Source organism: Podarcis melisellensis (assembly GCF_964234715.1).
Source record: "Podarcis melisellensis genome assembly, chromosome: Z".
Lineage (NCBI taxonomy): Eukaryota > Metazoa > Chordata > Lepidosauria > Squamata > Lacertidae > Podarcis > Podarcis melisellensis.
In genome coordinates this window covers 28,924,020-28,942,026 of record NC_138547.1, presented here as the reverse complement: position 1 = coordinate 28,942,026, position 18,007 = coordinate 28,924,020, and the positions used below count along the sequence as shown (strand labels likewise).

Here is an 18,007-nt window from a genome sequence, read left to right as displayed (position 1 = left end):
GCAACAAGACATGTCCCATCCAGCAGGCACAGTTTGACTTCACCTCCAAAGGTGCACTCTTCAATTGTCTCTTGAGGCAGACGGATATCAAAAACAAAACTGACTTGAAAGCTTGTGTCATCGTTAAATGTCTAGTTGCTCCCCTAAAATATATTAGCTCAACATACACCAAAATGGATGCCAGAGAAGGAGGGCTTGATATAATTGATATAATCTAAAACAGTCACCCATGCTGGATTGAACATCATTAATGGAAATGATGCAATTATCACACTCAGTAGTTTTGTTGTGTGCATGTTTGTGCACGAGAGAGAAAGAGAGAAAACAGTTACATGCAATGGTGTGCGCACAGTTTGTTTGTAGGTTGATGCCTATGAAACCATCAGCTGGTATCTATTACCAAGCATTTTAACTGTGCTCAATCACTAGGCAGGACATTATCTTGTCTATTTGCATAGGACAGCAAATCTATCCATTGAACTAGTTTGCAAATTCCTACTGTTTATTTTCAATGCCTCTTTCATCTGCATTTAAGGTGCTCTGGGCTCCGCAGTTTCAAGTACCGATAGGAATCGCATGAGAAGTATCCTAGTTTGTTAAGCCCTCTTGAGTCCTCCCCCTCTTTTTTTAAGCATCTTTAGTTCTCCAATGCAAGCGGTTCCTCAAATCTATTCAATGTGTTCTGAGCACTGTGCTCCCCCCTCCACAAAGCATTCAGGGATCCTGCATCCGAACAGTTAATTTGCACTATGCTCTGTTTCAAGAAAAAGGAAAACTGTCACCCTGTCATTTTAGAGTCTGACACTAAGCTTGTCAAAAGAGACAGCTGTTAAAATGAATTACTGTTGACATGCAGAGAAATGGCCCCAGCCAGATGTAAAGGACATCTGCGGCAATGAAGTGGTACAGGGTGGCTTTTAAAATGTGGTCATACTGGTATTTGAATAGACCGTCTATGGCGTTAAAACATGGCCTTGACTCAGACTGTTTAAAGCAGTGAACCAGAGCCAATGAAAAATGGCCAAGAAGTGCTGATCTGTTGCCGTATCCATAACTTATGCCTGAATATGAAAAGAGCTCTGAATTGGAGCTATTAAGCCCTTATCTTGTATCTGGGAGGATGTAGACTTAAAAACGCAGCAGGGAAGATTGTGTGTTTCCAGGCTCTCAAATCTGGGGAGAGGCGAGGCATAAATTCATGAGGTGGATTATGCTGCCAAATAAGTTGGTTTGTCTTCTCTGAACGAATGCCCAGGTTGGAATTCCAAGGGCATTAAAAAGGTGGGCTGATTGCATCTAGGAACATCCGCAGATAAGTCCTGCTTTCATTGCCTTTCTCTTCCCCTCCCCTCTCTTTTTCTGTATGTGTGTAAGGCTTGATAGAGAAAGAGCTTGAGCTTAATGTATTTACTTGGGGGTTAGTGCTATCAGATTTGGAGCTTAGGATCACAGACAAAAATCAAATTAAAAAATCGAAATCCCTTGTATATGGGAAGCCTAGTTCCTTTGGTCTACACTTTGGTCTGCATAGTTAACAAGTTCTGTGGAGGAAAGAAAAGTCAGATACAGTACTAAATTCAGATAGATGATAGATAGATGATAGATAGATAGATAGATGATAGATAGATAGATAGATAGATAGATAGATAGATAGATAGATGATAGATAGATAGATAGATAGATAGATGATAGATAGATAGATATAGATAGATGATAGATAGATAGATAGATAGATAGATAGATAGATAGATAGATAGATGATAGATAGATGATATAGATAGATAGATAGATGATAGATAGATGATTGATAGATAGATAGATAGATGATAGATAGATATAGATAGATAGACAATAGATAGATGATAGATAGATAGATAGATTAGATAGATAGATAGATAGATAGATAGATAGATAGATAGATAGATAGATGATAGATAGATAGATGATAGATGGATAAATAGATAGATAGATAGATAGATGATAGATAGATAGATGATAGATAGATAGATAGACAGACGATAGATAGAAGATAGATATAGATAGATAGATAGATAGATAGATGATAGATAGATAGATGATAGATAGATAGATGATAGATAGATAGATAGATAGATAGATGATAGATAGATAGATAGATAGATAGATAGATAGATAGATAGATAGATGATAGATAGATAGAAGGATAGACGATAGATAGATAGATGATAGACAGACAAACAGACAGACAGACAAAAATACACATAAAGATATAAACCTATACCAAACAGTAGGAACACATATGAAACAGTAGCCCTTGTGGTTATTTTCTCTTATCTATATGGCAGGAGCAAGGAAGTTTTTATTCATTCCAAGGGCAACATTCACTTCTTAGGTTACCTTTCATGTACCACAGGGCTTGAAACAGAAGTGGACAGAGAGATTAATATCATTGTATGTTACATTCTGCTGCCGTCATTTCCCTGACCATTTCTTCAGACAGGGTACAAAGGGGTGTGTAGGGGCACCCTCAAATTCAAGGAAGGTGCTGCCTGGCCCCAGGGTGTATTGTTGCAATCCTTTGGTTATCGGGGCAGCAGCCCAGATGTGGGAAACACCTTTTTTGCAGCCTAAAGGCCACATTCCATTTTGGGTAACCTTCCAAGGGCCACATGCCATTAGTGGGTGGAGCCAGAGACAAAAGTGGGAGGAGCAGACAATCTGAGTTTTATCTAAGCATAGTAGGTTAGTTTCTACATGCTCTCAATGACTCCTCTCTAGCCTTCATCCAGGCATCCCCCACAAAGGTTCCCCATTCTGTACAGCTGCATTTTATTTATTTTCATCATAGCATGTGTGTGTGTGTGTGTATGTGTGTATAGAGAGAGGTTTTCTTCCATATCAGTGTGCACAAGGAGGGTGTGTGGCTCCCACATGGTCTCCTACCCAAACTTGCTCATTTTTAGAAGGTTTTAACAATGTATTTGGTTGGCATGCATATTTGTGGTATGACAAGGTTAAAGCACACAAAGCGTTTAAAAACCATATTGTTAGAAAAGCACTGTTTAATGTCTGGATGAGATACAAGGATTTGTTAGAAAATAAAACCCCAAGATGGTTGTCACCAATGGAAGCGAAGGCTCAGAAAAAACTCAATATGGAGGCCAAATGGCCGAAATATTGGGAAATTTTGGAACAAGATGGAGACAGAATAAAACTGCAGAGCTTCGAAAAATTAAAAAATAGAGTGCGAGACTGGCTCCATTATTACCAAATAATGGAGGCATATAATTTGGACAAAAAACTGGGCTTCCAGGTGGAAAAATCAGAATTGGAAACAGAATTGTTAGATCCCAAAACTAAGAATTTGTCAAGAATGTATAACTTGCTGTTGAAATGGAATACTCAGGATGAAACGGTGAAATCTGCTATGATTAAATGGGCACAAGATGTTGGACACAACATTATGATGGCTGACTGTGAACAGTTATGGACCACAGGTATGAAATTTACGGCATGTAATGCCCTAAGAGAGAATTTAATGAAAATGATTTACAGGTGGTACATGACACCAGTCAAGCTTGCAAAAATTTATAATTTACCTGACAATAAATGTTGGAAATGTAATGAGACTGAAGGTACATTCTTTCACCTTTGGTGGACGTGCCCAAGGATTAAGACATTCTGGGAGATGATGTATAATGAAATGAAAAAGGTATTTAAATATACCTTCCTGAAGAAACCAGAGGCCTTTCTCCTGGGCATGGTCGGCCAATTGGTGCCAAAGAAGGACAGAACTTTCTTTATGTGTGCAACAACAGCAGCAAGAATACTCATTGCAAAGTAAGACACAAGATTTACCCACCCGGGAAGAATGGCAGATGAAGTTGATGGACTATATGGAATTGGCGGAAATGACTGGCAGAATCCGAGACCAGGGAGAAGAGTCAGTGGAAGAAGATTGGAAGAAATTTAAAGATTATCTACAGAAATATTGTAAAATTAATGAATGTTAGAAAGATGTTGGAATGAAGTTACATGGCTTTAGCAGAAATGCTATAAAGAATTAAGTACAATAGATGGTAAATGGATTAAAGGGAAAAATAAGGTTAGAATGTGTTAAGATAAATTATAGGACAGAAAATTGAGGAAGATGGAAAGGATTTGCTGAAACAATCAATTGAAGTGGAATACCAAAAAGGGAGGTGTGAGGAGGTCGCGGAAACAAGTAAATGAAAGATAATAATATTGAAAGTATTGGATGTGTTTTTAATTGTTTTTGTTTTGTCTTGTTATGTATATGAACTGTTTTTATTTCTGTATTTTATTGTATTGTTTTGTTATGTCTAATTCTTTTTCTTTTCTTTTTTGTATTTCTTAAATTCTTAATAAATATTATTTTTTTAAAAAAAACCCATGTCCTGGGGTGGTCATACCTCATGCATGATGTGTTAGGTAGGAAGCTGGTGGTGCTACCTATGTTTGTGGAAAATTCCCAGGGACCTGTAATCACTGATGAAGCAAATTCCTTCCTTCTAGCATCTAATTCTCCACAAAGCAGTGATGTGTACATGCTCCATTTCTCTTAATGCGAGGAGCCACATCCACACAAGGATGTACGGGGTGTTGCAGGAGGGGGTTGTCCCTCTGGTGGGGGACACGTCATGCTCCTTCTTCGGTAATTTGTCCACCTTTGCTTCCCATCCTGCACTCAGCTCTCAACTGGAGCCAGTGCCGGATTAAACCCTGTGGAGGCCCCTAGGTAGTAGAAATCTCGAGGGGGGGAGCCCTTACAAATTATCTCAAAGCTTCTACTGGGCTACTTGCAAATATTCTACTAGGATCTGGAGTCAGTGGGAACGTGTGACACACTAACCCACAAAAAGCTTCGTATCTGGAGGTTTCACGTGTGCACACTCTAGTGAGATAACATTGAACTAAGAAAGCTTGATTGTAATTTTCTTTCTAGATCAAATCAATATTATTTTGATCTGTTGTCATGGGGCCCTTAATAGGTGTGGAGCCCATAGGCCAGTGCCTACTCTGCCTATTTGGTAATCCGGTACTTCCTGTGGCTCCTAGAAGCATGGAACAGTGGCCACAATCCAGGAACTGTTTCGACTGACTGCCTAAACCAGATGAGGGTAGCCGATGGGTCTCAAACCCTTAGTGAGATAGGAACTTCCCCTGCATGCAGAGACAGGCTCTGGAAGATTGAGCAGACGAGACCAACAGTGGGTCCAACAGTCGATAAGGCAGGTTCTCCACATGCTGTAGAGGGAAGTGAGGGGCAGATGGGGCTCATCAACCTGGAAAGGTAGCCCATCTAGGAGAAGGAAAACTCTGATCCTAAACCTCTCCTGCCTTGTGGGATATCTTTGGGAGAATAAAATGCTATGGAGTAAACCCTACACAAATATGGAGTGGAGTCCCTAAGATGTCTGAGTGGCGCCTTGTACACCTACTTCCTTAGCCTTCAGTCTTCAGCCACCAAGACACCTACGTCTGGATGGCACCTTATACGCCTATGTCCTTCAGCCAAGCTTGTGCCAAATCCATTGTTCTGATTTCCTTTGGACCACATCAGTGAGGTCTTGTCATCTGGGCAGCCTATGGAGGTGACTTTGGTGCTGCTAACACAGCGATTTGACTTCATCCCTGGAAGGCATAAGCATAATCCATGGTTTCTTGAGACAGATGGATGCCACAAACAAACAACACCCACACTATACATTCACTATCATTCCACTTCGAACAATCATGGCTTTCCCCCAAACGATCATGGGAAGTGTAGTTTGTTAAGGATGCTGAAAATTGCTAGACAACCCCTATCCCCCTCATAGAATTATAATTCCCACAGTCCAACAGGATTGATTGTTAAACCACTCTGAGAATTATACCTTGGGTGGGTGTATCTTCTACCATCTTTCAGCAGCTTACCAGACTATAATTCCCAGGATTCTTTGAGGGGGCAAGCCACAACTGTTAAAATGGTGTCATGGTGCTTTAAATGTATGGTGTGGATGTGGCCATGGGTTGCTTTGCATTGGCAGCACATTGTCCAGCATGGAAAGGCTGATGCAGAATTCTGGATAGTGGTTGACAGGCAATCTTCCTCCCTCCCCTTGGCCTGTTTCACTGTAGCTTGAATTGCTGAATAAATGCAGGATTTTTGCATTGCATAATCTTCCACAAACAAATAAAAGTGGGTAAAATCACTGTTCCTCATGGGATCACTCATAGGCAGCAGACCCTCTTGGCGTATCCAGTGTTGTACACACACCCTCCCTTTTAATTGCCAAACCTTTCATGGTTTGTAGAAGCCATTCACTCAGAGTACTGTATGAAGAAAAGATCGACAACTTCAACACAAACTCTGATTATATCTACTACAGTAACTGGTTTACAGAAGCAAGACTCCCTGTGGGTAGCCTTTCAGTAAGGCAACCCAAGCAGGGTCTTTTTTCTTTTCTTTTTTTAAAGGAAGGGAGACAGAGTTTGCTTATTTATCTTGCTACTTAGCACATCATGCAATTTCTTTGACATGAATTAATTTCCTCTGTAAAATGTCCCCTGTAATAACTAACACTGTCGCCACATTGTCCAACTGGAGGAAGGATTAATTAAATGAAAAGGGGCCAAGAGGAAGTTCTAACTTCTGATTACTTGTGACCCAGATATTTAGTACTCTCCTTATGCTGAGGCCTCAGGTGTTCCAGGAAGGATGTTTCTTCCACCACCCCCTTTAACCTTGAAACAAGGCAAGTTCAGACATCTCTGAGGGCGGTCATTTTTCTTATTTGCTCCAGATCCCCTTCAATTCATCATCAATATCCACAGGAAATAATCATCTCTTTATACTTCATATTCCTCTAAGCTCTGCAAGGCTCTTGTTATGATTGCTTTCCAGCTGTTTTTCCTCCCTTTCTCCTACAGAAAAAAATTCCATGTGAAGAATTTCTGGTCACTTACCAGTTGCTGATTGATACCTGCCAGTAAATGCCAACTTTGACCACCTTGAATGGAGATTTTGGTTTAGATAGTCCTTGATGCTCTAAATTATCATCCTTCTTTCTTTGGGAAGGTCTTGAGGTTCTCCTGCTTAAAAGCTTGACTTGAACAGTTTTTAGCTCCCAGGAAGGGCAGAGGTTAACAACAGTGAATCAGTTCAATGCTCTCTTGTTCTGAGTTGCTCTGTGAAGCTGGTCTGTGGTTAGATTTTAACAAGTTTTGCGTCCCAATTAGGTTGCAACATTTGTAGCGCAAACCATCTTTGCATAATATAATAAAGGGCATATTGTTGTTGTTTTGCAAGGCTGGAAAGTGAGAAAGCAAACACCACTGATGGTAAGACTCATAGATCTTCACCCTGATATTGGAACTCTATCAAACCAAACGCCCCTCCCCTGCTAGAAAAACAAAGAAATATGTACTTTGGTCACTCCTCAGTTTATGGACACACACATGGCTACTGCAGTTCATTAGTCCTCAAGGCAAAGCTCCCATTTTTGTTATTGCAGTTTTGCATTCATGCAAAGGGGAGCAGGAGGGCTGATCTTGTTGACCAGGATAGAAAAGAGATCAGTGATGTGACTGCCCTATTCAACTCAACCCAACCTTCTCTATCCATATTATTATTAATTAGATTTATTACCCTGGGATACCTTGACCCCTGGAATACCTTGCAACTCTACAATTCTATTGAAACAGTTAAATCACAGTCAAGAGAATAGGGCTGTAAGTCCCGGAAGACCTGCTCCCTGCCTTGTAGGTTTTCCCCCACCTGGCCTGGGTGAAGCTGCTTAACAGAATCTTGGGCTAGGGTATTGTTTGGGTAGTTTTGTTGGGAAGGAGGTTGTTGCTGTTGTTGGTTTTTGTATCTTTATTTTAGATTGTTCAGTTTTGTTGTGCCTTTTAATGCTTTATTTATTATTACTACTGTTCCTATGTTGTAGTTATGTATTTTTTCATGTTGTTAACTATCTTGAGCATGGTTCGAACTATGGAAAGGTAGCATAGAAATACAATTATGTATGTGCATATGTATGTATGTATGTATGTATGTAGAATATATATAAAGTGTTGCACATTGGGGTTGCTTTTTCCTGAGTTGCTTCATTACTCCAGCACAGCAGTCTTTGCCTTAGTAAGCTGACCATCAAATCACGCTGCTGGAGAAATAAAGCGCTTCCAAAACGTTTCACAGCATAAATCGGGGGTGGGGAGCTGAAAATTTCAGGAGAGCCAGAGCCAGAGAAATTGGCCAGGCAATGTCAAAAAGCCAGTAATTTCCCACTGAGTCATCATACATCTCAAGAAGGTTTATGAACAGAAGGCTGCCAGAGTCAGAAATGATGTCACTTAAGATGGAGGACTGTCATAGTCCAACGCTGGATGATGCAGGGAAATTATTGATGGCAGCTGGAAGAAAGCAATACAGTCGCTTTAGCAATGCAGCAGCAGAAAAATGAATAAACTGGTGGGCAGGCGGAAGCAGTGGTGGAGCTTCATGCTCTGGCACCGGGGAGTAGTGGAGAGCAGGCAGGGGCAAGGCTGGCGCGTGTCCTGGGGTCGTGACATGCCACCTGTGAGGGTGTGGTGCCCAGCACGGGTGGGGGGCAGCCACGATAGCACCCACTGGGATCGCGCTGCCGGAGGCAGCGCGTCCCCCCCCCACTCCTCTTCTTTCTCCAGTGGGTGGAAGTACAGGATGCCCATGAGTCTGCCAGCTGTGAAAGACACAGGCAACAGAGAAATTCCTTAGCTGGCATTTATTTGTGTAGATTGGGTGTACAGAATTTTGTGGGAGCCCCAAAGCACCTGACAGTACTGTTATATAATGCAAGTACGGTAATATCCAGTGTGCTTTGTAGCATAACATTATCACACATAGAAAGAAAACACAACACACACAAACAGGAACTTACAGTTTAAATTTCTACAGTACAGAAAACAAAACAGAGGGAGGAAATTGTAGAGTGGAAGGGGAGGTGCATGTTTACTAAAATGCACATACTAGGCAGAAATGTGCATAGGAAATGCATACATCAATGAAAACAGCATACAAAAATGCATTATATTAAAAGAAATTGCTTGCAAAATCATGCACATTAGTCAGACTGCAGGCAAAAATGTTTTTTAACAATAGAAGAAATAAACAATAAAATATTGAAGAAATTTCATGAGGATTTTTTTTTTTAATGCAAATCTGGAGGACTGTATTTAAGACCAGAAAAACAAGAAACAGAGAGAACCAAATTTGACAACTCCCTCCACCATGGTAATGCTACATACACCAGGCAAGAGAAACCCTTAGCAGGCACGATGCACACAACCAGCAAAGCTGGCCCAATATATTTTGCTATTTGTGGTGGCAACCCCCACCCACAATAAGACAAGGAACATGGTACCCAAGGCCAGCTGAGACAGAAGATCCCAGAAGTGTTCTTCTTCTTCATCTCTAGCAGGGAAGAACATACACTACAATAAATTAAAGGAAGTAAAGAATTTGCTGCATTTCTTGACAACCAAAACCATTGCCTCACTTTGTCTAACAGTAGGGTGGGTTTTGTTCCCCCAGACACACTCCAATTATAAGCCCTCTTTCTGCACGAGCACCTTCTCACTCCCTCTCAAACACAGGTGTACTTTCTCCTCAGCTGGAGGGGTATCACCTCTTTCAAAAATACAGAGATCCCCAACCATCAGTCATATGCTCCCAGTACTGAAACATCAACCATCTTAGACCATTAACCAACAACCTGCCCAAGAAAGGGTCAGCCAAGAATGTTTTCTAAAGTACTCTTGGTGTCTTATGTATTGCACAGTAAGAAAAACAGATTGCAGGATTTGTCTCCAGGCCTCTGCTCTAAAAAGACTTATAATGAGAAAAGCATGAGACATGAGTAGTAGAAAATCAGTCCCCCATTTTCTTCAGGGACTGGAAATATTTTGTGGGAAGATTTGAGGCAAATTTTGGGCCAGCCTCAGTCTAAACCCAGCAAAAGGGGAAGAGGTTAGCAGGATTATATTGGCAGGGTTAGAAAGGCGAAGGGAACAATCCCAGTTCAGGTTGGCTGCATGGCTCATTAGAGATTTACAATTTCTTTGCCTCCTATCTCTCCTGGTTAATGCCACGGGACTGGGAGCCCCTGCGGTGGAGAGGCTGGTGTTTGCTACCTCAATAGCAATAGAGGCTTTGAGAAGGATTTTAGCAATATGAGTGGAAAAATTCCCCATGCAGTGTCTTTAATGCTGCTATCCCTTGCTGAGCTGGAGCTGGTATAATTCTTCATCTGTGCAAATAGGGAGGGAAACTGGGGCATTAAGCTGCGATTGTTTGATGAATTCCTGCAAGCAAAGATGAATAAATTGCATAACATTCCCTTTGAATTGTTATGATCAGAAAGCTGAAATTAAGTTATATTATTCGGCTCAGAGAGGCAAGGGTACCAACTTGCTTATAGATGTGAGGATTTAAAAATGTGCTAAATGGCCATCAGAGGGAATTTTGCCATTGCTTTTATGTTTGGAGAATCACTGCTGCCACTGGCTTCGAAGAGATGAGGGAATAGACCCAAAGGTTCCCCTCCTCTGAAAATACATCTCCTCCTATAGGTGAAAGATTCCTGCTCTTGGGGATAGGGAACCTTTAGATCCAGTTTATTGAAAAGCTTCATTAAGTTGAATTCTACAAATCATAGAGTTCATGAGGTTTAGTGTCGGCATGAACCAACTCATATGCAAGCAACTTGCCATCTATACCCACCCTCCATTAATACCACCCCTTGTTGTTGTTTTTAAGGTCTTGCCATTGCTTCTTCTTTTTTTAAGGGGGAAGAGCATGCACAACAATGAAAAGTTGAAAGCAGATGGGAAGAAAACAGCACAATTTGCCAAATGCGAACACACACTCAACCACCCTACCTCACCTGCTAGAAGCCACACTAGTACAAGCAAACACAAAAGACACAGAAAGAAAATCAGTAGAGAGAGTTCACTGAAGCACAGCCTATAGTTTTTTTGTTTCTTTGCAAGGCTGGAACTGCAAAATCAGGATTGTTCAGTTGTCATTTACTAGGTGTGGGCACAAGCTTCTGTTGCCTCATGGGGAGGGGGAGTTTCACAAATTATGTGGGCCTGACATATTGAGCTGTAGTATCTTGAGGTTGGATCCAGAAAAGCTGTGGGCAGAAGGAAAATATTTGACCTTAGTGGACCCAGCTGTAGTCATACATGAACCAGTTATTACTGGACCAGACTACTGTAGTGCCCTCTCTGGAGGACAGTCTCTGAATATAGTGCACCAAAATTCTTCTCATCCTTTGTTGTTGTTTCTGCTGTTCTTATTTTATATAGCACCATCAAACTTTGCCCAGAAGGCTTGTAGTCTGTCATTCAGCACAGAGGAGACAATAAAGAAAGGTAAGGGAACTGTATGCCATTTCCCTTCTGCACTCATGCTTTTGACCCAGTGGTAAAACACCATGTAAAGTAGAAGCTTGGTATAGTCATATGTGCATTCATGTCCAGATAATCATGCAATGGGGGGCTGGAGCAGCCCCCCCCACCTCCAGTACTAATGTCACTGCACTGACCATCTCATGAATTGAGTAGGGATGAAGGAGAAATATGGTTTGGCTAGCATGTTAATGCAAACTTAACTTTTCTGCAACAATATGTGTTCTGAAGTTCAGTCATCCTTTGAACTTTTCATTTCCATGGATTTTGCAATTTAGTTCTCCAATCAAATATAAAAGGTGCAAAAATAGATATGTATTATGGGAAAGTGTGCATTAAAATGCATATAATATACAAATATGCATTATTAGGAGAATTTGTTTGGGGAAATATGTGCATCAGGCAAAATTGCATACAGAAGTATGCATATTAGGATAAATATACACAGATACAGTATGCTGATGGGGACTCTTTTTCTTTTAAGCAGACTTTTGAAGATATGTGGTGAACTGAAAATAAGACTGGGAAAATGTGTAACAGAGAAAAATCAGAATTGATAGGCTTGACTATCCCAGGTGTTGAGTGGAATATGTGTTAAGTTGTGGGTGAACGTATCAGATGACACAGTGATTCTTCAAACATCTCTTGTTTATTCACAGGCCAGGACAGAACTGAACTGAAGGGTTCAGCCAGCCTGCTTATATAGAGCTCCACTACAACGCAACTGTAACCGCTTTCTGTAACTATCCAATCACTGAATGTCACTTTCGATCCCTTATTTGCATAACTATCTACAGTATCCCCCTGCTGGCCCAGGGTGAGAACTTCAGTACATAACAATATGCACCTGTTTAAGCACTCCACATAACTGAGACTGGCCACTTATTATGGTCTAATATTGTAGAGTACCTGCTTGTGTATAACTGGACACCAATGAATGAAATTTGATTGCTGACTTGATGCTGTTCACCACCAACACCCCCCATCTCTGATCCTTAACTTTTAGATATCTCAATAGTGGGGCCCCCAGCTTTGAACTGCTCTATTTTCTCAAGTGTATGTTGCACCAGTATTGCTGGGATTTTCAGCACCTGGTGAACCTGTCACTATTCATCAATGCTTTTGATGAAAGTGGTACCCATTGTTGAGCTGATGTAGTTATGCTGCTAGTATAGTATTGGTTTCACATTAGTTTGTATTTAATTGAAACATTGCTTTATTGTATTGTTTTGATGTTATTTCTTACTCTGAGGTTGTGAAGAGTGGGTTATAAATAATGTAAATAAAATAAATAAATTTGTAAGGTGCCCTTACATTTCTGTCCTAAATTTTGTTATGAAGTACTAATGTTGGTGACTCGCTGAGATGCAACCATTTGGCCACTTCATTCATAAAAGCTATGAATGTTCATTTATAATGTGGTAGCTTTCTCTTCAGTATATTGAACTTATTCCATAAATTCCATTCATCTCCCGACAAGAATCCAGGCAAAGAGGCAGAGCTAGGATAAAGAAATAAAGACAGATGGCTCTTAATTACAAAGGTGAAATGCCAAATTAAATTTGAGGCTCCCCCCAATCACTTTAAAAATAGGACACTGACTTGGTTTACTTTGTAGGCAAAGGTGAACATTTCCTGAATTATAATCTTCCAGTGGAAACATTCTTGCTTCTATTGTTCAGAAAAAGATTATTTTAAAACATTAGTGAGACTTTCGACTTCCGGGTCGGCGCCATCGCCGAATGGCGGGCTCCCTCCGAGCTCCGGAGGGAGCCTGCTCGGCAGGGGCTGGGTCCTACCGCACCGGCGATGCGGGGACCCTTAAAAACCACGGCCACGGAGGCCGTGGACATGGAGACTCGGCTGGCACCGTCAGCGCCCTCTCGATTCGTGAAGGAGCCTTTTTAAAGGCTACGGATCGGGTGCCGGGGAGGAGCGTGGTGCTTTGAGTCCTCTGCTATCCCTGCCGAGCGCAGCCGCATGCCATCCGGCGGAGAGCGCTGACTTCTTCTATTGAAAATTTGGACCCAAAAGAAGAACCCGTGAGTAATTGGAATATGGACTAAAAAGAGGGATAAATTTTTAGAATTTGGAGCGAACGGGGGAGGTGGAAAAAAGGAAGTCAGCCCCCCCCCCCCGAATTGTAGAAGAGTCAAAACAAAGGACTGGATAACTAAGATCGAGAAGAACCTTATCTTGCCGAACTAGCAACTTCGCGAGGGAAATTTATAAGATTGAGCTGGAGGAGAAAAGTGGAATTTGTATTAAAAAGTAACCCCCCCGGAATCCCTGGAGCGATTCGTGAAAATGCCTGGAGAAGAACAACGGAGGTTTTGACAGCTGTCAAAGAGCTGTCAAAACGGAAGAATGAAATTGAGACTTTGTTATGAGGACTTTGCCGGCTACATTTGTTATAAATTGGAGATAAATTGTTTCAAATAAGGATTTATAAGTTATTTGGACTGGCGGATGTGATCTGGAAGGGAACTTTGTTATTGTAATCCACCTAGAGGAGCTGAGGGACATTGCATGTGTTTTCGACGGGAAACTTGAACAGTTGGATAGAACTTTTAATCTCCTGGGAAACTGCAGAAATGGAACATTATTTTGTCTACAGAGGCCTACACTTTACTGGAAACAATGGATTAATCTGTTGAAAAATGAAAGGAACATGATGTAATGTTTTGCTCCTGAATAACAAGCCTCTGTAGAGACACTAGAAGCCTTTGGAAAAAGAACATTTCTGTGAGGGAACAGGGAAGTAAAAAGGAGGAGAGTGATTGACAAGAACAAGGAAACAACAAGAACTGGACAGAATGTGGGAACATTTGGGATATCCAGATTTGACAAGCTTATGGATATAAAATTGGAGTTTATACTCCTGGATATAAAAATCTGGATAGAAGAAATGGGCCCCCTTTGATAGACTCCTTCTATGATTGGACATCTGTAATTTTAAAAATGCCAGAAGTTTAATATATGCCATTTTAAAAAAAAAAAAAGACCGGTAAAGAACCAGAGGGATGTGGGTTTAGTGAAAGGTGGGTTCATCAGGAAGACACTAGAAGTGGAGGGATAGGGGGAACGCAACAGGGAAAGAGGGGAGGGAAATTTGGAATCCAAAGGTTGTAAAATTATTGTTTGTTTTTATTCTATTTTCATCTGTATTATATCTGAAAGGGGGGAACTCGTGGAAGGGAATAGGTCGACCTTAGGGGATGGAAATTTGGATAAATTGAGTTATTGATGATGAGTGTATTTTGGGAATAAGAATTTGTTGAATATCATTGCTTTTTTGGAAGATTTGGAACACAAGAGGGGGTGGGGAGGGGAAGTCCTGGATATTGGAAAAAGTTTATGAATTGGATTTTATTTGTTTTAATTTGGAAAACCTTAATAAAAATTATTTTTTTAAAAAAATAAAACATTAGTGAGACTTTCAATATTTGGAATGAGAAGGAAGTATCCTCATTTTTCTTGTTTGTTTTTGTTTACTTTAAAAAAACCCCACAGATTTGTATTGAACAGTATTGAAAAACACCAGTTAATGTTTAAATTTAATTTTAATCAAAAGTCTTTCTATAAACACTTAGGTTCCATCTGCACTATACATCTAAAGCAGTATACAGTCATGCCTTGTTTTGCAGCCGGGATCAGTTCCAGAGCCCCAGCCGCTAGCCGAAAAGGACACAGGGCAAAGTGCTGCATCTGCGCACGTGCGCGGAGCAGTTTGCACTTCTGCGTATGCGTGAAGCATGATTTATCGCTTCTGTGCATGCATGAGCGGCAAATCCGGAAGCAACCCGTTCCGGTACTTCCAGGTTTGCCACGGATGTTCGCTGGAATGGACGCTAGGCAAGGCGGACATTCGTGGAGGTATTACTGTAATACCATTTTAAACAGTTATAGCTTCTCCCAAAGAATCCTGGGAACTTTGTTATGTTCAGGTTGCTGTGAATTGTTAGGAAACTCCTATTCCCCTGACAGAGCTACAGTTCTAAGTGTAGGTTAACAGTCGATCCCTCTGGAAGTTGTAGCTCTGTGAGGGAAATATGGGTCTCCTAACAACTCTCAGTACCTGTAACACACTACATCTCCCAGAATTCTTTGGGGGAAGCCAAGTCTATTTAAAGTGGGATCATAGTACTTTAAATGCATAATGCAGATGCAGCATGGGTGAAAAAAATTGCCTACTTTGCAAAGGTAAAATTTGCACGTGTTGTTTTGCCCACTTTTGCCTATGTCCCCACCTACCATGGCATGTGGATCCCAAAAGGAAGGTGACCTTCTGATTAAAAAAGGTTCCACATCCTTGGTCTAACCTTTCAGGGCAAGTAGTTTCACATACATATTTTTGTGATGGAAAACCCCTGTCACACGTTGCAACAAAGCGTGCCTCAGTAGGCAGTCACAAGATGCTCTCAATAGTAGATCTCAAAAATGAATCGCAGAATTGTTAGCAGGAAGGGACCCAGAGGTAGGGCTGTCATATGTCCAGGTCTCCCCAGACACACCTGAGATTCGTCCATCAGAAATAGCCAGATGTATGGCAACCCTTGTCAGAAGTGTTGATTTTTTGGAGAATTTCCTTAAAGATGGCTCAAAAATAACTTTTGTGTCCAGGCTTTTGTGTCCACAGCTACTCCTGGTGGGACTTGAACCACCAACCTTCTGGTTAATAGCCAGGCACAGTGATCCACTGCACAACCTGAGGTTCTAAGATTCATACAGGAGAAGGCAGCCTTGCAAGTCCCAATCTGGATTAGGGCTTTCAAAGTTAAATTTTGTCAGAATCTTGAATTGCAGTCCATGCCAATAGATGCTTGTTTCCATGCGTGACTGTGTTGCAGGAGCGGTTGACATGGAAGGGCAGAATCACAGAGTTGCCCTCTCAACAGTGGTGTCCCTGTTGCTTACCTGAGTGGTGCAGGGGAGGGCAGTGGTGAAATTGAAGTTGAGTGAGTACACTGCCCAAGACAATCTGGCACAATTGCTGGTATGCCCACACAAGCTCAAACTCGCCACCACCCTACACACCCACACCCCACACCAACATCTAACTAAGCAGCAGTGGCACTACCCTCCCAAGCTGGCCACTCCTGCTTGCATTGTGTGATGAACCACAGAAATGCAGGTAGCAACCTTCTAAGTGAATAATTTTCAAGACTCACTCCACCTTAGGGAAACAGCCAAAGCTCAGTGTCTGAGTGTCTGTTTTCCATTCAGAAGCTCCTAGGTTCCATCCCTGGCATTTCCAGTAAGGGCTGGAAATATCCTCTGCCTGAAATCCTGGAGAACTGTTGACAGTCAGTGTAAACAATATTGACCTAGGTGGAGCAATGGTCGGACTTGCCATGGGGCAGCTTCCTACAGTGGCCCACCCAGGCTGATCAGTGGCTCCTTATGAACAGAAAGAATATAAAGGGTTTCCTTTTTCCAGGCTTGCTTCAGCAACATGATTTTCATGAGTACTGGTGTAATTTTTTAATTTATCTTCTTGCTCTTTGCCCTGACTCTTGGCTTATTCTCTGATCTTGTCTTCCAGATTTTCCTTCAGCCCTTTCTTCTGGAGTGCTCATTGCCTTTGCCTCCTGGTTAGCCCTTCGGTTTGGCTTGCTCTACGGCTTTTCTTCATTGGCTCCTCCCTCATTTCTTACAGCCACCCATGGCCCAAACCTGACACCCTGTTTGTCCATCACCCACCCCCAACTGATGTTGTTGTTAGATTGAATTACACTGAATGCATCTACAAGCTGCTTCTAGACATATACTAGTGTTTGTGTATAGCTGCTTGATTTGTATAGCTCAACTATTGTGTACCTGGGTACATGGACTGTATAGTTCTTGAATACTACATGTGATTAACTGTACAGACATACAACTCCACTATTTGTGCACACAGGTACACAGACTATGCCTCCTGTTGCTGTTCATCAAGGTTAAGAATGCATGGAATTCTAAATTGATATGAATGTTGACATAAATAAATGCCTGCTTGTCACAGTTATAAAAGCAAGTATTGTATCTGTTTGCCTGCCTGCCTGCCTGCCTGCCTGCCTGCTTACACAAGTAAACACACACACACTTTCCTTCCCTCCAAAGGAGGAAATGAATATCATAGAAGACATACACACAAAAACCAGGGCATTTTGTTCTTATGCACAGCAATGCACCTATATCGCTCCTCATCAGAAATCATTCTTAATGATGTCAGTGACAGTTTTACCTGAGAAACGACTGTTGGTGAATTTTAATTCAGAAAGGGCATGCTTTCTGGAAGAAGGGCTCTGTGGCAAATTGATTTTTCCAAGTTTAAGAAGAGACTGTGCAACATATCCAGGTGATATGTATTACTAAAACAGATGGGCATTGCTCTTTCACATGTAACATCATGGGGATAGGCAACAAGCAAGCCAAGGGTTCATTCTGGAGTTCACAGTCCTCCTGCATGACCCTCAGCATGTTACTAAAGATTCTCCTCTTGTCTTCTGTAAGCTGACTTCATTGACTCTCAAATTTCCTGTATTGCATTAGCTTTTGAAGCAGGTATGGCTGGGGCCAAGCCAGGTGT

The 18,007-nt window shown here is 41.5% G+C and overlaps 1 long non-coding RNA gene across 2 annotated transcripts; it reads left to right on the top strand.

The window, feature by feature from the left end:
* Positions 1 to 1,092: 1,092 nt before the first annotated feature.
* On the top strand, positions 1,093 to 17,407 carry LOC309362080. 2 transcript variants are annotated; one of them, XR_014164780.1, is made up of 3 exons: positions 1,093 to 1,281; positions 11,335 to 11,400; positions 16,982 to 17,407. It is a non-coding gene; the product is annotated as an uncharacterized lncRNA (long non-coding RNA). The 2 variants fall into 2 exon arrangements; XR_014164781.1 differs by lacking the exon at positions 16,982 to 17,407 and adding an exon at positions 12,101 to 12,670.
* The last annotated feature ends 600 nt before the right edge of the window (positions 17,408 to 18,007 follow it).